The 24,744-nt window shown below is 40.7% G+C and overlaps 1 protein-coding gene across 2 annotated transcripts in view; it reads right to left on the reverse strand.

Moving 5' to 3' along the window:
• Positions 1-24,744, reverse strand: part of KCTD16 (potassium channel tetramerization domain containing 16) — a 351,666-nt gene that overhangs the window by 63,882 nt on the left and 263,040 nt on the right. The gene's annotated exons all lie outside the window — the stretch shown is intronic.

Below are 24,744 nucleotides of genomic sequence, written 5' to 3' on the forward strand. Positions count from 1 at the left end.
TAAAACCCACTGGTTCGGCCTACTCAATTTTCCTTTATAATTATACATGGCTGCTTTTTACTTTCCAAAGCATGCTGACATTTGCCAGTGTATCCATGTGACACAGCTTGGAAAGAGATGCCATGCACAGATTATGATTTACAGATATTCCCCATCACCAGAATATTTATCACTGAGGTCATACTCAGATTTACCAGGTAGTGGGTGCACAGAATCCAAAGCATGGAAAAAGGCAAGATGTGGCTTAGGTTAATTATGTTATTAATATTAATTGGAATTTAGTGACTATTTAGTATTCATGGGAGAGAAGATTCCAATATATTTGCCAGGATTCCTTATCAGGCTACAGGGAACAGTATTTTATTTTCTTGTCCAAATATGCGAGAGGTGCTTTACAAAAGCTTTTTAAACTATAGTCTCACTAATTCTTGTACTCATTTTTCTAGAAAGCCAAGTTTTTATTAAGTTGGGTAGTGCTTACGATATTCTCAGGCTATCCTATCGTAAAAGTTTTATTATTTTTTTTTACTTATGTATATTACTACAATTTTTTCAGCATAGTATCTGACATAGTTATACATTAAAGTTAGGATCCTCTTTTCTGCTTTTCAATAGGCACATCTTATGTTGCAGCCAGGCTAAGGAGGCTAAACGTTACATTCCAATTTTCATACTTGTACACAGAAAAGTAATAAGTAAACCCTAATTTAATTTTGAATCAACTTAATAAAGCACATGATTCCAGAATGCCTCAGTTACCCTTCCATCCTCAAAGTACTTTAGGCTTCCTGCTTTCCTGCAGAAATACATGCCTGGTTAGAGGGAATAATGGGCCCCCAAGATGTTCAGGAACTAATTTTTAGGGTCTGTGCTTATTCTATCTTCTATGATGCACCACTTTTCCATGGTCATAAATTCAATTCTGAGGCCATTGTAAAGTGGTTCATTTTGAGAACCTCAGAGGATCACCTTATCTATGTTTCTCTTACTCTGTGTGGTGCCCAATCAATCCTCTTCTTTCACTGACTTGTGGATGGGTCACTTCACAATCTTCTTCTGGGCCTCCCTTTTGTGTCACTTGTGCCTATGGGTCTTCACATGTTATTCTCTTCCTTGGATATCTGTGACCATTTTAATTTGACCACATTATCACAGTCTATGTTTCCTCATAAGGTCGGATTTATTTAGCACAGGGTAGGACTCCAACAAACTATGGCAGGAGCAGTTTAATCTGTAACACCTGACATAAAGGATTTCTTAAATGTTATTAAGATATTGCGTAGCTTTCCATTGTGCCCAAAGGCCTTTATTAGCCCAGGAGGAGGAGAAACAGATAGCAGACAGGCAGGCATCTGACTAGGATGGCAGAGATTTGTAGGATGAATTGATGAGATGATGAAACCAAAGAGCCCTCAAAGCAAGAAAAGTTAAGGAAGAGATTGTTTCCTGGAACTTTCAGAAAGAATTAGCACTACTGATAGTAATAGTTTTACCTCCTTAGGAATTGAACCTGCATTGGTCTGCCTTCAAGGTTTATAATCTGTCTTACCATTAAGCAATTATCTCCTATTACCCATTTGTTGTTAAATGGCCTCTCCAGACACAGAGCAGAAAGTCAGGAGGTCTGCCTGTGGCATAAAATTCACACTTCCATTCTTCAAGTCTTGATACAAGAAAAGCAGTCATTATTTACCTAGCCACCGAAGGGGAGGTGGCGAAAGAGCAGCCATGGCATCATCTTTCTGGTGCAGATGTTATTAAGAGATAACCAATGGGCTCATAAACATCGATTCTGAAGCCAATGAGCAGTTAGCAATGCCAGTAATCACTTGGCATAAAGTAAATAACAACACTGAACCTCGCACATGCCAGAGGTTCCTGGATAATGAGTCAACTTGACCTGCTCTTCCAAAAATTGAATATGCAAGAACTCGTCTCTTGCTTCCTTTCTTTGGGATTTTCTGTGTGGCTGGAAGATTATCCATCACAGATACTTAGCTTCGTGGTGGCACACATCCCTTTTATTACCCCTTGGCTGCATTAGCTGAAGGGATTTATCCCCAAGATTTTTCCATCATCTTTAATAGTCACATAGAAATCTGAATGGCAAAGATTTTGTCCTATGAAGCACTGAAGACTTTCAGTTCTTAGGAAAATGTTCTATACGTGGACTGTCTTTTTTTTTAATTCTATAGTTATTTTAAAGGGAATATTAACAACTTTTATTTACTTATGTGGTACAATTTTGATGTTTTAATACATGAAGACATGCAGAATAGTCAAACCAGGCTAATTAATATGTTCATCAGCTCACCTCACTTATTTATCATTTTGTTGTGGTGGGAACACAGAATGGGAATGGGCTAATGTATTTCCAATCGTGTAAGAAAAAAAACAAAAATCCAAAGCCTGCTATAAAGGAAATTTATCCTCAGCCATCATATACCCAAAAGGAAGGGATGGGAGATACAGACTCAGAATGACAAAATCAGAGGAAATTTACCTGCACCAGAGAAGACTCACAGGAAATGCTAGAGGAAGGTCAGAACACTAGGAGTACCAGTAACTATTATTTAGTAAATAAATATCCACACGTCAGTCAACGAATGGACTGGATGGAAAGATGGGTGGCACCATGTCCTTGCAGAGTTCCAGGGATTGGCGTACATGTAGAGAAGGAATGAAGAAATGACAGACACACATACACAGAAAAGCTGGCATTGCTTGGACTGGGTTCTTTGATAGAGAAGCCATAGCAAATGAGAAGCTCAAGTGCTTATTATAAATAGTTGAACAGGGAGCCAGGGCTATTGCATATGGCTGAACAAGGAGGCTGTTTGCTACATGCAGCTATCTAATCCAGAAAGCTGGTTATTATCCACAGCTGAACAAGAAGGCGGGTCTAACTAATCTCTCTGCAGAGAGCTGCCTCTGGCTGGAAACATCTGAGGGGGAAAAAGCCAAAGTGGACCTTTTGTGTACACACTCAACATTTATAATTCAACAAGAGGAAGCCTTTGCCATATCTGAGCCTCACCATTGGAAGGCTTCGCCATTCACATGGGGCTGAGGCATGGAGGTGCTGACATGGACAAACACATGCCAAGAACACACTTTCCCTCAAGACTTCGCTCATTCCGTGCAGATGGGTAGGCAGCTGGCTGGCTGGCTGGCTGAGTAGGTAGGTGAATTAATAAATCAGTAAGCGTGTAGGTAGGTGGATGGAAGGATCAGCATGGCTTCTCCACTTGCATATACATGGAACACTTCACAATCAGGGCCACCAGGTATTCCTCTGTCTAGAATTGTCTCTCTGTAGCTTTTCACATCAGTGGTTTTCTCCCCCTCTGGGGTCTCTGCTCTTTATCTCACCTTTAGAAAAGTCTATTTCAGTTGTTTGACTTAAAGTTGCAATCTAATTAGTATTGTGAGCTTCTCTGTTTTGTTCAATGTCGGGATGAAATTCAGGGCCAGCACATGGCAGATGAGCACAATGTACTTGCAGTCTTATTTGTTTTCTTCATGTGAATGTATATTTTCTTGATGTCTGTTCCTTTTCTGTTTATTTGTTTGCCTACTTTTCTTAAACTACACCTAGCCTTACAAGCAGCAACCTGCCAGGAGCCTAGTATATCAATGGTGCAGAATGACGCCTAAGGCTCCTTGCACATGGAGCATTCAGTATCATTTTTATAATATACCATAGTTCATACTCTACAGCTCTATTCAAATAGTGTGGCCAGTGATAAAATTTCACAATTTCTGATACGTTTCCTGAGGGTTTAAGTGGTGAGAGGATTCTTGAGGCTTTGCCCTTAGCAAGAGATTCTGACAGAAATTCTGATCACACTGTCAAGCCTTCTGCCCTCCAAGGCTCTGGAGCTCTTTCTTGTCACAAACCTACAGGGATATGGCACCTGTCCAATTCAGGTATGTGTGTGAGCATCTTTGCAGGGAGCCTTCCAAATGCTCACCCCTTCGCTGCAAAGCCTTTCTTCTGTGTAGCAAGCACCTCACCCACAAGAACCCAATCCTGACTGAGTCAGCCCAAGTCATTCCAACCGTTCCCGGAAGAGGCACTCATGTGGTTACAGGGAATGGATTAGTTCGTATAGTGCACAAAAAACAATGTGTCTTGAAAATAAAAATACTAAGTGAAGGCACTGAAAGCACTGCCATATCTCTATTATAGTTAGGCTATGCTAGTGGGGAAAGGAGGGAAATCAGTCAGAGGAAAATTTGAAGCAATTGAAGATTTTAATTCTAACATGATTCTTAAGGTAAGAGGTTGTAGCATCATACATTGCTTACCTCTTTTCTCTACCTAAGTAGGTTGATATTAGATTTTTTTCATGTCGAAACCTAGAAAACACTGAACTGAAGTCCTGACTTGCTCCCGGAAGAGAAAGGGTGGAAGAAGAGAGAATAAAATGAACACCATTTTGCTATGTTCATAAGAAGTTTCTATTTAGGTATTAAATACCATTTGTTCCACTAATTTACAAAAATGCTAGTAAAGTCTGTAATGATTGCATGGAGTAGACTGCGTTAGTATCAATGAGCTGTATTTTAACATTGCAATAAGGTTGCTAGAATGAAGATGTTTGCATATTCCCATTATCTATTTAAATGATTGTATTTCAAAAACACATTTGTAATTGATATAGTTGCTGGAAATAAATAAATCATGACTACATTGTTTAAGGAAAGTCATGCTATTAGGAAAGGAACAGGAAGAACGAATTTCCAAAGCCAGAGAAGGCTCGTTACTGCCTTTTAAAAGAGAGCAATGTGGTTCTGCATTAAGAGACTGATTAAAAAGACTACAGACCGAAGAGCCTCATTGTTATAACAGGGCGGAGTGTTTGTTTGTTTGTTTTTTTTTAATTTGGAGAATGAAGGAGATAGAAATGACCTAGATAACTTCTCAGTAAACCATTTCATGTAATTTTCTTTCATGTTAGGTAACCCGGATAAACCAATACATCTGGGTTCTAAGTGTCCCAATGGCGCAGTGTGCAGCTCTCACGTCACATTATCTACGGATTCCTCCCAGCACCGAGTCAAGCTTCATACGCAGTCCTAGCACTGCCAGTTGTTTCCAGAGAGCACTGATCAGCACTCTGCTCCTCCCATTGCTGAAGACGCCTGCACTTTCTTCCGGCCCTCATAGATCAGCTTGGGGGATGGTGAGCATAAGAGCCAATGGAGAATCTAACTTTTGCTCTATTGGAATAAATGTATTAAAGGGTAAGAGATGTAAGTGAAAGAGGCCACTGAAAGAAAACAATAAAAATACAGTTGCTTGCATGTGCAGAAATATCCTAGATCTTAGTAAATAAGAATATTCTGAACAAGAATTACAAATGCATAACTAATATTGGAAAATGTGTGCTAATCTCCCTCTGGAATGAATTTAAATAAATATGTCCCTGTGAGAGTGTGAATGTGTGTGTGCGTATGTGTGCATATATGAGTGTATGTGATATTAAAAAGTATTTATAACAGGAACTTATTTGTATAACTATTTTCAGCCTTTTTATAGGAGGCAGCATTTTCACATCTAGCCAAGCTTCAAAGCTTGTGAATAATTTTTAAAAAACAACTCGAGGCTATACGATACTTAATATTTCTCAAGTTCATGCTGGAAGACTTAATGGGGAGTCAGCAACTAAGGAAGACTCTCAGCTTCTTTTAACAATCTTCCTTGTGCTGTGACTATGTAAACCAGCATGTGCTCATAGTCATGTTGGCCGAAAATACACCAGACTGGATGTAAACAAGAAAGACTAAAGAAAGCAAGATTTAATGAAAAAATTAGTAAAGTCTACATAAGAATTACTACTTCAAGCAGTTTTTCTCATTAATATCTGAGATGTCACTATTATCCCACCAGTAAATATGGAGGCTGGTAAAGAAGACATCACTGCATATTCTTAAAAAATGAATTAGCTGAATTTCTAGTCATTATTGAGAAATTCAAGTGACAGAAATGTCACTATTGTGGCAGTCACTTTGGACAATCTTGCAAAGCTCTAGTGTTCATTTCATTAGACCAAGCCTCTGCCTTTCGGTTATCATAAAAAAATAATAACCAGTGAAGTTTTAATGTAATCCATCAATGGCTGCCTCAACCCCCAAACTGAGAGCCAGGAAATCATCTGAGGTTCATTTAGCCGTCTAAACACAAACATCCCTGGATACCATGTTGTGAGTTTGAACTGATGATGTGAAGTCATAAACATTGTACATCGAAATGAGGCACTAGACCAATATCATATGTTTTCAAAACGTGTGGCTGAATCCTGGACACCTTCCTCACATCAGCATGACTAAGGTGTTAAAGCCATGGACGTAAGGAGAGCATCTGCACAGGGATTTCCTAGACAAAGACACAGCCACGTAGCTACTTCCTTACCTTAATGCAAGAGGATCCAGGGTACTTTTAAAAGCCTTCTAAGAGAGATACATACATCCCAGGAGTTAGGGGAAAAAAGGCTGAGGTCTGATCTCATTTTTCTTCTTTCTCACTCCATTTGTGCACCTCCACACCTCTACTCCTCATTCCATATATCCCCAGAATCTAAAGGAAAGTTGGCATACTCTTCCTGGTGGAAGTCATACAGTGAACATTTCAGGCATTTCAGTATATATAGTTTTCTGCTCACCATCATTTAAAACCCACCACACATCATATAAGCTCATCGATGTGGCTGGGCTTCAGTGAAGCTTAGCTCATAAAATGAGGCAGCAGGATACAGCTGGTGTGTGGACCAGCATTTGTCAATACTTGAGATACTAAGGGAGCAGATGACAGGCAGATGGATACCTTTGAAAGCAAAGCCCTCACAGTGGCTGCTTCATTGATGTTTGACCACATCTGTTAGGCAAAGACATTTGATGGTTTCCTGTGGTCCAGATTAGTTCCATGTTGGGAAGAAAGAGTCAGCTGGAGCTGCTTGAATTCTGCCCAAGAGGACTATCTGGGAGAAGGGTAGAACTCAAACAAGGAGATTATCACCTAGGGGATTCACCAAACAAAAGGAATGTTATGTGATGAGTTGAGAGAGTGTGCGGACAGAGGCATAAGAAAGGTCACCGTAGGGTCTGTCTTCAGTCGATGCTGAAGAGAAGTCCTAACAACTGTGTGAGATCTTTCTGCCCTTAACGTTTCCACAGCACACTAACTACATGAGACGGCCCAATGAGAGGCCCTGAGAACTCTTCGAACAACATAAGAAAATTTCATGCAATGAGTACATTTTAAAAGGGAATCTTTTACAAAATTTTGCATTCTGATTGCATTACACAAATTATTTGTTTGATATATCGGTCACAGAATTGTTGTCTTTTTATTATATACATACAAAATAGACTCTAAAGTACATATCTGGTCACCAGACAGCACTCCTATGACAGCACCCATTCTGCAATTTCTGCTTTATTTCTACGGGAGTTCTCTAATGTTAGCTGCCAGGCTCACTGAAGGGAGTTCACAAAATGCAGGTTGCTAGACTAACTCCCAGAGTTCTGGTTCAGTAAGAATGGGGCGAGGCCTGAGCATGCAATTCTAATGGAGTCTCAAGTGACACTGATGACCCTCATCTAGAATTGGACCGTAAGAGCCACTGCCTTATGCTAAACCTGGTTTCCAGCTCTGGCTGTCATCCCAACAAGATTAGGACCATCTCTTGTTAATTGGGTGTCTATCAGCACTGTGGCATTGTCTGAATGGGTTGATGGTCAGTTTAGCTTCAGAGGACAGCTACTGCTCTAAGGCACTGCCTTATGTATCCCTTCACCTACAATGGCCATGTTTTTTAATATACTAGATGTCCTACCTTTGCTCATATACTACATGAAGACAGTTACCTGGCGATACCGAGTTTTTCATGTACTGTCACCATCTCTCCAGTGCAAAAAGGGATACTGAAGGGAGTTTACTGACATATTGTCTGACATTGTCATGATCCATGAGTGGCAGAAAATAGACACCCAGCGAGTAGGCCGGTTTCCATCTGGCCAAAAGAGAGTTGTAATGAGCACCGGCGGAAAATGACAGATAGTAATAGAAACTAGAAAGTCTATGGGAAAATTAGCTTTCCTCATCTCACGTCTGCATGACAGGAGGAACTGCCAATCACACTCTCTAGAGAGGAAGGCTTATCTGGGTTCCCAGCCACGTGCAAGGCCATCTTAGCCTAAGTTAAAAAAAAATAGAAAAGGAAAAGGAAAAAAAAAAGAAAAAAAACGCAGAAGAAAAAACAGCATAGAAAAAAATAGAATCAGTCTGTTAGAGAGCTTTAAACAAATGTGGAGCTGAGAAACAAGCTGTCACAAATTGGCACAGAGAATGCAGAAAATCAATGTGAAATGAAAGCTGCCTCTCCCAACAAAATAAAGCAGGCAATTAACTCTTCCCATTCCTGCTGCAGCTCACGCGCCATTTAAACCCTGGAACTCAGGTTGCCAGGGAATGGGCCAGTACTTTAAATACACAGCCTGCCTCCCATAACGTGAGTAAGTGGGTGAGAAATGGGAAAGCAGCTGGCAGGCAAGAACTAAATTGGCTCTCTTAAAATAGAGATTTTTATATCTGTGTATATAAACATATAGACATAGATGCACGTATATTCTATATGTAATTTACAGTACACATATGTGTAAACAATTGCCTATGCACACTGAGAAAGGATATAATTGAGGTTTTGCTTAAATTAAGAATGACATGCAAATATCTTTCATGTCTTGATAATATTTATAAGGAGCAAATACAAACTCACCATGAATTAACAAAACAGAACATAGCTACGCAAGCTTCCCATATACTTATATATATATTTTTTTCAATTTTGCCTGTGCTCTGAATGACAGACAGGTAGGAAATTCAGGGGAGAAATCTGAAACCATGACAGGAGTACTAAACTATCCTTATGAAAAGAATAGGCTAGTGATGTGTGTCACCCACTTGTTAACTAATGCCAGAAGAACAGTGGGTCTGGATCAGGGTATAAGATAGTGGCGATAACGATGCACTCCAATTCTGCCAACAGAATTGGGAGGTGTCAGGTGCTGTAACGTTGCTATAAATGGAGAACAGATACAGAATCACTGTATTAGTAGGACCATCTTGTCTATATGAAAAAAAGTTGGGGGAGTTAATTAGTATGCTAATATGTGAGCACAGTAACAATCCAACAACTTCCTCTGCAGCGACAAAGAACCTCAAATGTCCTTGGCACATTGCAAACACAGTTGAGCACCAGGAGCCTCAGTATCTCACACCAAAAGAGGCTTCATGTGGACATGTTTCCAGGCACAGAAAAGTAGAATTACAAAAGGAGAATTGTGTTTTTAAACTTTCTCTCCAGGAAAGATACAAGTCACTTCTGACAGTGTCACTCACCAGAGTAAATACTGAAAAGGTCCTGAATACCCTCAAAATGAGGTAAATCATGAGATCTTATTGTGCATCAGGAGTTAAGGGGGAGAAGAAGCACCGAGGAAAACCACCTATAACAGCTATAATCGCTCACCTCTGTTGCCTGGACCACTGCAATATGCTCTCTACTAGTGTACCTGTGCCTACAGATGTCTGTTCATCCGTTCACACAAAGCTCATGGAAAACACACACACACACACACACACACACACACACACACACACACACACATACAAGCACATGCACACATACACACACTCACATGCACACGTACGCACACACCACACCTTACTCTAGCAGCCCTATAGGTGTCATGTTTCCATATGCTTTTGTGTCATCATAGCTTTCACACCAGCCTACCACCCAGACCCTGCCCACCACTAGGACAGCATCTTTCTATCCACAACTGAACTCAGTCGGGGCCCTCCTGCCACGCCCCTCCCTGAAAGAAGCATTAGCGCTTGCGTTTCTTTCACTCATGGAACCAGCTCTGTCAGTACCTCCCTATTCCTGCCCAGCCTCCTATTCCTGTGCCTCCCTTACAGCTCTTTCACACACAACATTTTGCTCCTTCCTAGGAACTGGCTTCCTCTTAATTATACTTTATAATTTTATAATTATTCATGAGTTTGTTTAATATCTTCTTCCCGTTATAACCTCACCAAGGGAAAGACCAATGTTGGTTTCCCCACCATCTATACACAGTATTTAGCAGCCTTCCATAGGCTAGTCACACACATCCACATGGATGAGTACATTCAGCACAGTTTTACTGTTAGTGTCTGGGAGGGATGAACGCACCAGAGAAAATACGCACGGCAGAAAGCCACTAATCTGGCATTTACAGTGCAAATCTAAACATTAGAATTAAACAACCTCTATGTCAATTCTTTTGGTTCATGGTTTATATATATATTCCGGTTATCAGCAAATGCCCCCGCCCCCAAATCTGCAGTTGCTAGGTCAGGCCACCATCCTACAGTAAGCAAATGGACGTGAACAGAAAGGAGGAGACTCACTCAGTATCATACAGCTGTTTGGAAGCAGCGCCAGAAGGTGAACTAGGGACACCTGACTGCCCGCGCGCTTCTCTTTCCTCTTGCCTCCTGTCTCTCAATTTAAGAAGGTCAGGCCTAGAAGTATTCATCTGGGGGGCAGCGCTAATAAAAGGGAAATTATTAATACAACACCTGGGCCAGATTCTGCATAGATATGCCGAGTGTGACCTTCAGTCTTGAATTCATTTCGGAAACTCTGCCCAGAGGAATGGATGTGGTAAAAGAAAAACTTCATCAAGTGCTGGGCTTCCTAAATGTATCCTTCCCAGTATCTCTAAGAACCTCGGAGTCTCCATCATCACTATATGGGAAAAGGTGTTTCTCAGCAGCCCTTATGGAAAGCCTGTGGGGCTCAGTGGGGGTTATATTAGCACATTAAGCTATATGGCATCTAGTCACGAAACATGCTTTGAGTGCTTCTCCACCGGAAGGACACTGCCGCATAAGGTGCTGGGGTAGCACAGACCAGATGCAGGAGTTCTGTAACTATGGTAGCTGCACAGAGGAAGGAAGCCTGGGTTTACTCTCAGGAGGAGGATGGAGAAGGAAATGGTCAGTAGACAGGGAAGTAGAAGCTACCCATAAAGACACCAAGTACCATGAATTCAAAGGAAGACCACAGAAGAGGGGCACAGGATGAAAAGATGGCAAGGATAAAAGTTGTGTGAGCACCACAACTGTGTCCTAGGTTACTAAGCAACTCCATCTCAGTGAAACGAAATAATCCTATCACAATTCTTAAGAGTGACTTCTGGGGGCACTGGAAAGATGGCTCAGAGGTTAAGAGCACTGACTACTCTTCTAGAGGTCCTGAGTTCAATGCCCAGCAACCACCCGGTGGCTCACAACCACCAATAATATCATCTGATGCTTTCTTTGGGCCTGCAGATGTACATGCAGGCAAGAGTACTGTATATATCATAAGTAAATAAATAAATATATTTTTTTAAAAAAAGAGTGACTTCTCGGAGCTGGGTGTGGTGGAGCAAGCCTGTAATTCCAGCACTTAGGGAGACAGGAGCAGGTAGATCTCTCAGGTGACTTTGAGGCCAGCCTTGGTCTACAAAGCGAGTCCAGGACAGCCAAGGCTCCACACAGAAACCCTGTCTTGAAAAACCAGAGCCCAGCCTCTGAAATTTAGTCTTTGTACGAAGGACTACCTGTACATTGAAAACCAAAACTCTCAAATTTCCAATAGCTGTGGTTATATCAGCCTAACATTCCTCCTCTCCCCTTGGATTCCCTTTTCCTTTGAAAGCATCACTACTTCCAGCTCCCGCCACAAGGGGCCCCCAGTGTACATCTCTCCTTGTTCTCATAGAGGAGTTGAAAATCAGTGTCAGGTAGAACAGAACTAGAAAACAAAAAACTGCTCTTGGCCTGGCAGGCATCCACCTCACACACAGAGAAGAGTAATCATAACTCAGTGAGAGTGGCTTGAATTCCCTTCACACGCTTCTGAGAGAACTGCTTAAAATATTCAGCGTGTAGCTGCTAGCTTCAGAGATAAAGGATTGGACTCATTATTCTTGACAACAGAATATTTAAAATAAGAAATTGGCTGATGACTGTCTCCGAGGGGTGTCACAGGCACGGTGACACTCTTTACACTAAAATACCAGCAATTGTATGTGTGCACATGGATTCCATGACACACATGGTTCAGGTCAGAGGACAAGTTGTAGTAGTTGGTTTTCTCCTTCCTATGTGTGTGTTGAGAGATCAATTCTGGCTATCAAGCTCATCAGCAAGTGCCTTTACCTGCCTTGTCATCTCACTGGCCCCTACCCATATTCCTCATGGCTCTTCTAACGGTTACATCATGTTTTTTATCTTTGACAATCATTTATTTCTAGCAATGTGCTCAGAGCAGATGCCCCTCTATTCTTGGATCCATTTTATCTAATTTTATAAAAGGAAACCTCAGAGGGTCTTGACTGATGGAAGGAAGGGAATGGTGCTACTCTCAGATACTGCCTTCCTGTAGCTCTCAGAATGGCCCTCCATGGCCACCATCTGTAGCATCTCTCATTATCCACCTCTTGGATATTCTATCTTCTTGTATTCTTCTCTGGGGTATTTACTATCCCACATAGGCTGTGTCTCTCACAAGTATATTTAACGTATTTTATCACAATTTATTTTATTACATGAAAATGATATTATTTTTCACTGATAAAGTCTCTGTTTTGAATACTATATCTCAAGTGTTTTTGATATTCAATAATTATTATTTAATGAATAAGTAACCTCCATATTCTGACTCTCAAGTTGGATAAGGGAAGTGAAATATGTTAACAAAGATGTGGCATCTTACATAAATATCCCAATTCTGTCCCAAATTACAAAAATTGAAAATGAAATGGTTTCTTCCATTTTTATAGGAAGATGAGACTACATAAATTACTCGTTTAGGGTTAGTGTTAACATTTTCTCCAGAACTGATTGATTGGACAAATAGACGCTCTGTGAAATCTAATGTTCAGATTTCCTAAACTGAGCATAAAATCCTAAGTGGGCATTGAATCAAAGACCATACTCATAGTAAACTAACAAAGACAGAGCATGGATCAGCAGCGAAGGGAGAGCAATGGTGCAAATGCTGTTTACTTCTTTGAGAAGACTGCTCTAAGATTAAAATCGGGTTCATTTCTTTTGTTAACAGAAAACAATGTGATTAATCCACAGCTCTCACCAGAGAACTGCATGTCTATACTGGAACTTATAAACCACTCCAACACTCATAGCTGAATTCCTATCCAAATAAGCAGTGACTGGCCTAATTATTTCTTTATGCTTTGAATGCATAAAGAAGAATCATCAATATTCCATAATACAGGATGTTTTCACCATGAGTGACTTTTCATGTGGAGGATGGAATTCACACAGACCTAGGAAACCACAACTTAAACCTGGTGTGCATTATTAAATATGTGACCAACTATCTCCTTCCAATGAACCTATTTCTCCTTCTGTAAAGTGGCAACACCAAAGTGATCACCCTCACAAAGCTACTGATAATGAAGTGCTTTGCCACCATTGGTCAAGAGTCCTCCAGATGTAAGGTGTTTTCAGTCTGGTGTATCAGGAGCTCTATTTTTGTGGTAAGAATAAGACTTATTTCCACTCTTGGGTTCCCTGATAATTTTTTCAAGGAGTCTCCATGAGTACTGAGTCTTCCAAACTAATGTAGTTAGTATGGGTTCTCCTGATTAAAAATGGTTGGTTTTTGCCGGGTGTGGTGGCCCACGCCTTTAATCCCAGCACTCAGGAGGCAGAGGCAGGTGGGTCACTGTGTATTTGAGGCCAGCCTGGTCTAGAAAGTGAGTTCAGGACAGCCAAGGCTACACAGAGAAACCCTGTCTCAAAAAAAAAAAAAAAAGAAATGTTTTTTTATTTCTCCAAAATATGGTTTCACTGGAATGTAGACATATGTCAACTTTTATTCCTTTATCTGTCCTCGTGTGTTAACTGACTGCCTTACTTCAAAGAAGTATGGAATAGTACTAAGAAATCCAGGAAATATGCAGGTAAGTTTCACGTTGCAGCAGAAATACATATTCAGTCACTTAGTATGAGTGTGTGTTAAGCAAGACTACACAGTAATGGGTACAAACAATCTAAAGTATAAAAATGAATAAATGACAGAGAAAGTCAGGGGGAAAACCATAATTGGGACCATAACACTATGCATAGCTATGACCGTAGAGTGGTCAATAACTTCCTTAGAACAGTAACAAATACAGCAATCTCCAGTGAACAGTCAATGTATTTTCACAATGACAGAAAATATCCAAAAATAGATTCTTTCTGCCACCGACTTCATCAACATGTCTGGTATTCACTCAGATTGGCTATTGTACATCTGGGATGCTTTCATGACAGCACTGAAATCTTGAGAGGGACCCACCCTAAATACACAATTCACCATGGAAAGCCCTTTCCAATCAACTGAGAGAAAAAGTCAATAGCTTTTCAGCTCTGCGGCAGAGAGGAGATTAAAAAGTATTTGCTTTGCTCTTAGCCAACGTTTCCTGTCTATCCAATAGATGTATCCATTTCATCACGTTCGGTATATATACATTTCCAGGCACATAATCGCTCAGTGGCAGCAAGGTGCCATGGGGACCTTATAAAAACAACATTTAAAATCCCAAGCCATGATCACCAGATAACTCAACTTTACTCTCTACCACCAATAATTCTTATTTTTATTAATGTGCACTAATTATACAAAGTAATGTGTTTCTTTATGGCATTTCTGTAATACTAATATACTTTTATTAGATTCATTCTTCTCCAAGACTTTTTCTAAAACATTTTTATACTCCCACCACCAATTTTAGGAGAAGAGACAGTATGTAAAACTTTTACAAAAGAGTCATCATGTCCTTTAAGATAGTGGTTAAAGCTGAAGTTCCTCAAGCTCACACAGAAAGTAGAAATACTGATTTCGGAGGGCCCACTTTCCACAGGTTTTCTGCTCACCTCTGCCCACCACCCACACTCACCCATGTTTTGCTTAGGTACAACAATTCTTCATCAAGAATCAATTTCATTCTCTCAAGGTGACTAGAAAAGTAACACTTGAACTTGGGAACTTATGGTGGCTACATTTTAGCTTTTGAGGAAAAAATATTCTGTAATGAGAGAACAGCATGAAGCAGAAGTCTAGGGGAAACAGAAATTTAATATAGAAGAGTGCTAATTGGTCTGTTGTACCCTTTGCTAGAAAATGAAGAGTACCACTCAAAATAAAACAGAAAATGAACTCAGATGTGAGGGAAACAGAACCCAAAGTTCCATGGTTTGACCTCATATGCTACTATAGGACATTTGAAACTCTGTATGAAAAATCAACATGTTTCTGACTATTTTTATTGCCAGTGATTTATAAATATTAGACAATAATTTTCTCACTAAAGGCATCCATACCTAGAAGTAGATTTAAGCATTTTACTGAATTTAGAAGACTATAGCCTCAATCAAGAGTTCCCTTCAGGAACAGCTATAATCAAGGCACATGGTGTTAAGCTTGCACACTATAATCTTACAGTGAGCCATGAAGGAAATCACAGTGTATGAGAGTGATGATTATTTGTTCTTAGCTTCAGACATTATCCAAGATATAAAACTGTATGCGACACTCACCTGCATGTCAGATTTTCGACAGGGAGAGGGAAGCAATGGCCTCCTGTGCGGCCAAAGCAGGTAACACAGATATGTGCATTTTGCTTCCTGAAAGGGCCATGCTGTAGTACTGCTGTCTTTCTGCCGGTCACATCTGTACATACTAAGTTATCTACCTATCCATCCTAAATCTTAGGAGTAGCCAAGTAACCTAATTAAAAACAACAGCAAGAGCCACAAGTAAGACCCTAAAAATGAGTGACAATAATTATAACATTTCCTTAGATTGGGAGGCTTTACTAATCTCCACACTGAACAAATTAACAATGTCTGAAAAAAAAATCACTGACAATGTATAAAAACCATCCCAAGTCAGAAAAAAAAGTAAGAATGTGTCCAATATATTTTTTACTAAAATTGTAGCAAATTGGGCAATGCAGTTCGGAGGGGATTTTATCTAGAGGAGCTTCTTTTCTGGAAGCATCACTGTGGGGTATTAGGTTGTCTGTGAAGGGGTCTGAGTTAGCACAGCTGTTTTTTAGCCAAAGGATGTGGAAATGGTACAGAGATGTCAAGTGGGGACTGGACAATCTCCCTTCCAGCCCTCCTCCTCCGCCTCTAGTTTGTCCTGACCACTCCTTCATACCTCACAGGGGTGCCTGTCTATTACAGGGAAATGATGGGCAAACGGTTTTGCGAAGACCAGAACACATTCCACAACAAGCCTAGTGCACTACCGATCTGCATGGGTGAGCAAAAGAGAAGAAAATGAAGCACCCCAATTCCATCGCACACCCTCATGAGCTTCAGTGGACTCTGCTCCCCCATGAAAGTGAAACACAGCTTTCCCCAGAAAAAGAACCGACGCCAACCTGACCGCACGAAAGTCCGATTTTCCTGATGCAAGTTGTCATTCTGCCACTGTCCATGCGTAGCTATCGTGCTTACTAATTTGGTTCACCAAGCATGTATGTACAACTTGCTACTTTTTTAATTCTTTAAATTTTTCATAAATGTGTACAGTTTATTTTAATGAAACCCACCCCTCTTACCTCCCTCCAGTTGCTCGTTCCTGCTCCATGACCCTCCAGCAGGTCTCCCACTCACCTTCATCCCCGCCCCCTCTTTTTCATAACCCACCTGATCCAATCTGTGCTATCCACGTGTTCATGAGTATGAGGCCCTCAACCATAGCCCCAAGAAAAAATAACTCTCTCTCCCTCAGTGGCTGTCAGCTACCACAAGCTCTGGAGTGTGGGGGAGGGTGCAGAGGCTAGGCCCTCTCCATGTTGGTACAGCTGACACAGTTCACAGGTGCTGTAGCCCTGCGGAGCTCATGAGACAGCATTTCATAGCTCTCTCTCCCCCATCCTTGGGCACTTAAATTCTTCCTGCTCCCTGAGCCTTGCCTAGGGGGTGGTTGATATAGATGACACCATCTATAGCTGAATACTCAGTCATGTGTCTAGTTATGGGTCTCCGAATTTAATTAACGCCCTGCAAAGATTCTGTGACCAAGGCTTCGAGCAACACACACTTATGAGTGTCAACGTAAATATTTAGAAGGTGGTTTGGCAACGTGATCACTTGGCAATACGACTTGATACTTTTAATGAATAGCTTTTTCACATAGGCATAATATCAGCTTTACGATGCAGTATTTCAAAGTTGTCACTAGTCCTCAAACTTAGGTAGGTGGTCATGTAGACAGATGACATAACTGGAACCAAACACAATGTAAGCAAGATGAGGTATCAGGACAATGCCTTTAAAATCTCCAGTGCTTTGCCATCCCTTTGCCCTTTGACAGAAACTGCCCACCACCATTTGCTTTGTGGACACCAATCCAAGAGTCTCCTGGGCTACTGTAAGAAACAAAACTCTACCGGGAAAATATTACAGTTTTAGGAAAGCGATGTTTTCAGCTGTTGTAATCATTCTAATTACTTTAGAATGTTTCCTTTTTTTTTCTCTCCTTCACCCTCTAGGGCCTTTTTGCCTTCAAATCAGCTACAGAAACAAAGCAATTTAACACAGTAAAAAGCTTATTAACGCATGATGCAGTTCAGCAGCATGAAAAGCTGCTGGGGAGAAAATAAAAGAGTCCATCCCCCACAGAAAAGGTAGATCTGAGTGTTTCAAATCAAAGAAGCTGAGCCTGGGAGTGAATAACTCAACACAACATGAAAAGAAGGGCCCGGATGTGAGCTCTGCCTGCAGAGAAAGCTCAGCTTGGAGGCATGAAAGGACAGCAGTTAACTTCCTCATTTGGCCAGCAAGTCCAGCTGGTAGCTGAGGTGGCAGTTTTTAAATCCTCATCCATCACTGAAGAGAGTCCTCAGAGTCTCTTCAACCATGGTTTTCTCTGGTTTGGTTGTTGTTGGTTGGTTGGTTGGTTGGTTTTGTTTTGTTTTGTTTTCAGACACCAGAGAAGCTGACATGGGTGTTTGTCTGTGGTGAGGGAAGGTGACTGCTGCTGCCTCGCCACAAAGGGAGCAGTACAGACACACGAGAGATGTGCAGCACCAAAGTCAGTTTCTCAGAGGGTAAGAAAAACAACCTGACCCTTCTACTAGAGGTCGCTGTGTGCTCTAAGCAGAAAAGGAATCCTGCAGGAGACAAAAATCAAATGTGAACAAACTACACAAACCAAGAGAAGAAGCAGCCAGTGGAGGCTTGCTGCTATAGTCCTATGCTCCTGACGCAAGCAGAATGCACGTCGAATAACTGCACAGATATCTAGAAAGAAGTTAAGCAGATCTTGAGGCACAAGAACAACCATCAATGGGCTCATAATATATTCATGAATGCTATGAGCATACTCAGTTTCTCCTCAAGGGCAAACGTCCATCCACTCACTTGCTACTTGGCTTTTTAAGTTTTGTCTGTTGTCAGTTCTTCCTGAGCACACACTCAATCAGTGCTCTCTATTGAAATGACTAGAGGAACAGGTACTTGAGCTGCGGTGTATTTTCTTTTCCTTCAATACCATCATTTTCTGTTCCAGCTAGCACACAAGAGTTAGCTTCATGGTGACCTCCTCACACATACAAATCAAACCCTGTACTTTTGACTACTCACCTCTCCGTTATATTTGCTTGTCTCCCATCCCTAAAACAAACACACAGACACAGACACACACACACACACACACACAGACACACACACACACACACAGACACACACACATTCTTCTTCCTACCCCCACTTAACCCTACTTCTGTTTCCAGGTCATATACATATGACTTATGATACATATTGATCCTCACATGAAAGAAAACTTGCATTATATGCCTGAGTCTGGCTTATGTCATTAAACATAATGATTTCCACCTGCATCCATTTTTATGCAAATGACGGAATTTTATTTTTCTTTATGGTCAAATAAAATTCTATTGTGCACATATCACATTTTCTTTACCCATCCATCCTGGTGGCCAATTGGGCAACATCTATATCTGGGTTATTGTAAATATACTGTGAGAAACATAGATATTTTAAAATCTTTGTAGCATAATGACAGATTCCTTTAGCTTTATTCTAGCTGGTCACTTTATGGTTTTTAAACATTCTCCATACTGACTTTCAGGCCACTGGACTTTTACTATATCTGTCATATGATGACTATGATGTTATGTTGGATATGTGTCTATAATTAATGTAAATTTCCAACTTTTTTGTAACTCAGATGAAAAAGGCTACAAATCTGTTCAATAACGCTCCACTTAGCACATGCACGTTAAGCCGCAAATAGAATGAGCTGAGACAGGAGAGTCTAACTGTGACATCAGAGAAAAGGGCCATGGGATCCATCTAGGAGTTTCTTCAAGTTACTCACGACTCATTCGTGTTCTAAAATTGAACTACAGATCACTGTGGATGGCATTGCAGGCAGAGGAAACCCAAAGCACATTTGCAGCTATGTGTATGCTTTCAATTGATGTACTACAAGAATGCATCCCTTATATGTGAGCGAAATGAGGAAATTATATATATATATATTCATGATCTAAGTAATTGAGATATTTGGTCAGTTGGCTGATCTTCTAATTTACATGTTACTTGTTTTGAATATAACTTTATTGCCATGTTTCCTTAGACAATGATGGAGGTTTAAAAGAGCTACACACTGATTTATCTCAGCCAAATTCTCTATTTTACTTTATTATCTAATTTTTGTATGCTCATGCGACCCAGACTGGCCTTGAACTTTGTATGTAGGTGAGGTTGGCCTTGAACTCTTTTTTTTTTCCTTTATTAATTTATTCTTGTTACATCTCAATGGTTATCCCATCCCTTGTATCCTCCCATTCTTCCCTCCCTCCCATTTTCCCCTTATTCTCCTCCCCTATGACTGTTCCTGAGGGGGATTACCTCCCCCTGTATATGCTCATAGGGTATCAAGTCTCTTCTTGGTAACCTGCTGTCCTTCCTCTGAGTGCCACCAAGTCTCCCCCTCCAGGGGACATGGTCAAAGGTGAGGCACCAGAGTATGTGAGAAAGTAATATCCCACTCTCCACTCTACTGTGGAGAATGTTCTGTCCATTGGCTAGATCTGGGTAGGGGTTTAAGGTTTATTCCTGTATTGTCCTTGGCCTTGAACTCTTATTCTTCCTTATGCTACCTCCTAACTGGTGGCAATATAGGTATATGCTACCATGCTTAACTAAAATTCGTGATATCAAACACCAACCAGAGGATAGAGCAAGGATCATTTCGTTAGGTGAACTTCTAGGCTGTATTTGTGTGGAGCCCTAGTAAAAAGAAAATGGTAAATAGTCCCATTGGAAACTCAAAGCTCAGCCATGTAAAATATATCTGAAAATACTGATATTATCTTTGAAAGTAAAAGTAGCAACTGCAGTTAAGATTGCAGCATACCACAAATACTCTTAATGAACTCCTTGCTCCTGACCTACCATGATGATGTGCATTAAGACAGTTTCCACACACATCCTCAGCAATATGCACTGTTTACTTTCAGCCCTGGTGGTTGCCAAGACGTACTGAAACCCTTCATCTTGTCACAATTCCAACCTCAGCCCAATGAAATCTATCTTCTTTCAAACCATGAAGTATCTTTACGAATCCTGCCATCTTCAAGGTACAACTCAGTGTGTACACTGTACACACATCATTCCGATATCAGTTCTGACATCAGCAGAAACACTTGGAGATTTCCAAGACAAGATGGATGTAGACATGGGAAACCTGAACAGGTGGGAGGTAAGAAAGATGTGGCTAATAGTGAACTGCAGTTATCAGCCGCTAAGATCTCTTGATAAGCAGCATCTATTTCGGAACACAAAAGTATCAAAGACTAGAAGTTCTCTGTAAAAACCAGACATGTGTCTTAGTGCCCATCTCTCACTCCATAGTGATGAATGAGTATTTGCTCTGAAGCCAGAGGATCCGAGAGAACGCTCACAATTAATACAGCAAAATCCCTTTTCATGGATGCTTGCCTCTTCTCCTAAGACAAGCGAGAGTAGAAGATCAATGTGTTGTACAAAGCCATTTAAGACAAAGCAATCATATGTCTGTGTGCAGTGAGGCAGGGAAAGCAGGCCAAATACTGCATTGTTCTGGTTCAATCTATGCCTGGTAATCAGGCTGTTTGCTTGCATAACTTAAAATCTAGGTCTAATCTTGACTACAAGTAAACCTAACAAAGCTAATCTCCCATTGATGGAACATGAGCAATTATTTAGATGAACTTAACTGACTCAAACTATACAAAAAATAATAGCAGCATAAAAATAACAGTAAAATATGGATTTTTAAAAAATCCTACAGATTGTCTTTAATATACACACATGAGAGTAATTGCTTTGACTATGAGAAGATTTCAGAAAAGAACATAAAATGGTAGCAGTAGAGTGTCTTTAGAATAAAAATGAAACCAAAACAGATTTAAATACTTTACACCACTTTTCAATGATCTGACAAAGCCAGGAATTAGATTTATTTGTTTTTAACTCAACAATAGGTGATTTTTTTTCATATACCTCTCCGTCTTATTTCACCCCCATGTTGGGAATTCCTTACCTCTGTTTTCTTCCATTACTTTGCACTACAGATTTCCCCTATACCTCTACACATACCTCCCATCCCAGCCACATGGCTAGCAGTGTTCCTTCATTCCTTCACCTGGAAAAAGAGAAAACAAAGAGGGAAGTCCATAGCCTTTGACACGCGTGGAAACATCTTTAACACAACAAGCCCTAGCCATGTAAACTTGAATAAATGGTGGACATCGGAGGCTTTTGGTTTGGTTTCGTTGGTTTTGGCTTTTATGTGCCTTTGTCCTGGAGATGGAAGCCGAAGCCTCACACATACTAAGGATGTGTTCTACCTACTAAGCTGCACCTAGGGCTCCACTCCTTTCTCTTTCCATGTTAATGTCTCCGTCCGATAGGACGGAGCTGTATATGTACTACATACAGGATGATGCACAATGCATGGACACTTCTCCCTAGTAGGGCCAGAGGAAGCCACAGAAAGACAAAGGCTTCATAAGATGAGAAACAATAGAGATAACTCTATGATACACACAGTGGAAGGAGAGCAGAAGGCATAGGCATTTTGCTGTCATTGTCCCTTTCTTATTCATTCCTGAGTCAGGAGCACAGTGAACCTTGTAGCACTTGTAGCACAGCAGCCTGCAGAAAACTCACACAAAGGACGTGCTTATTTGCAGGACAAATGCACTGATTGATACCGAAGTAACCTTCTAAAAGGACTAACTTTGAGGAGGGTTTTCTCTGCCCATTCTCCAGTCTTCATGACCTTAACTGTATAGAGCAGGTTCAGTGAGTTTGGAGAAGAAAAGATTAAATGAAGAACAATCTTGTCATTTGGGGCGAGTGCCCCCGGCCACAGAGAAGTAACTTATTTATTGATTTACTTACTTACTTAATTATTTTGTTTTCAGGGTCTCGGATAGATAAACTTGAGCTCTCTATGCAGCTTAAGGTGGCATTTCACTGCTGATCCTCCTGCCCCGACCTTACTTATTCTGGCAGTACAGGTGTGCACTATGACATCCGTCTCCCCATTTTCTTTAGTGTACAGTGTAAATGCTATTAGGAAATATCACATACTGTTCATAATTTCTGTGTTCTTTTGAAGATCAGATGTGGTAACCCTGGCTAGCTCCCACACTTGGAACAAATGAGGAAAAGCTGAGCGATAATTGCCTACTTTACATGGGATGTAAATTCACCAGTTTGCTAGTCTTTGCTGTTCTTACCTACAGACATCCAGGCATTTGCCCATTTATATTGCACCCAGGACCTCTATAAACACCTAATTTGGAGAATTTGTGTTATAACAATCAAAGAATCTAAAAGTTTTTTTTTTTTAAGTTCAGAATGTGCTATCTCTCTTGAGCAGAGAATAGTTCTGTAAAGAATGGCCAAGCCTGACACGCTAATTGAGCTCTTGTATTACACAAAATCATTTCTTTCGCAAGAAACACAGGTGTGGGGCTCTTTCCTGGAATCCAGAAAGTCACATTTCCCTAGAGGAATCATGTTTGGAATGTGCCCACCAATGTGCGTGGTTTAGAAACTGATCCCCAATACAACAGTGCTGATAGATAGAGCCTTCAAAACCCCAGGTAAGCCATAATGGCTCTATCTTCACAAATGACATCAGGGAGTCTAGAGAGATGGCTCAGCCATTAAGAATACACACTGCTCTCCCAGAGACCTGAGTTCAGTTCCCAGAAGCCACTTCAAGTAGCTTATAAGCACTTGTAATTTCAGCTCTGGGGGACCAAATATCCTCTTCTGGCCGCCACAGCCGTGTACACACAATTTGGCAGACATGCACATATACACGTGAAGAAAAATTGTAATCTTTTACCTTTAAATCAAAAACATTAATATGTTGCTATAAGGGTGGGCTTCATAGTATAAGAAGAGGTTCCTGAGCAAAGGACGGGATAAGGCTACTACACTGATCTCAGTGTATCAAGTCCATCTAATTTGGACCATGGAATGAGGATGCATACTGAGGCTGATACCGGCATCTCAATGCTGAAGCCCCTCATCCCCCAGAACTGTGAGAAATTAGGGTTTTTTTTTTCATAAATTCCTCATTACGGCATTAGGTTACAGTAGCGCTAGACTGACAAAGACTGGAGGATGTCTTATCAAATTATTTTCACAGCAAAGTTCATCTCTTACTAGAAAATATTACCAGACCAACTACTAAGATTTCAACAGTTTATTGCTGTCATTACATATGTATTGCATGTATGTCTTTTGATAAAGTTTGTGCCTTCTGTATCTACAGTATAAAAAAAAATGCCCTTGGAAATAAGTATCTGAAATGAGTTAGCTATGAACCAGCAGGAGGCTGAGAATTGCAAGAGGTAAAAGAATATATAATGAAAAAAAAAAAAAGAAGAAAACATAAGTGAGTCAGAATGACGAAGGGTTAGCTAAGAAAAAGGCTTTGACGTGGAATCCTCGCAAGTATCCCTAAAGTTTCACCTCTCTATTTTCAGAAGTGAACACAGACACAAATGTTCCTTTTATACAAAAGAAGACATGCAAATACACGGTTGCAATAAGAGGAAATTCTCTTTTTCATACTCAACAGCAAGATCTACTGCTAAGGCCTTTTAAGTGCTCAGATTCCACCCATCTGACATTGCCACCATCACCTGGGATAGCGCCCTCCTTCACAGGGTCAGCACGTTCTAGGCAGCCCATGCCACAGCTCACCATAAAGGAGAAAGAAGGGAATCAAGACCTTTACTTCAGCCCTTTCTGTTTCAGTAGATCACACACACACACACACACACACACACACACACACACACACACACACACACATAACAACAACAGCAACCTTCATGTGCTTATACTTCATAGAGAAGATCTAGGTCATAACCCCACACCTTTACAGAAAGCTTCCTGGCTTCTCCACTAAATGTCAGTAAGTTTCAGGGCCTAGCTAAACTTCTATTAGAGTTGAAAAGGGTTGAAACACACGGCTCACAGTCTGTCCAGAGACTCAGAAGGTAAGGGATCGCACAGGTTATGGGCTTCCTAGAATTTCTGCTAGCTGAGGATTTATGGCCATGTTTCTCTCTATCTCC

The sequence above is a fragment of the Acomys minous genome, assembly GCF_964271855.1.
Source record: "Acomys minous genome assembly, chromosome: 4".
Classification (NCBI taxonomy): domain Eukaryota; kingdom Metazoa; phylum Chordata; class Mammalia; order Rodentia; family Muridae; genus Acomys; species Acomys minous.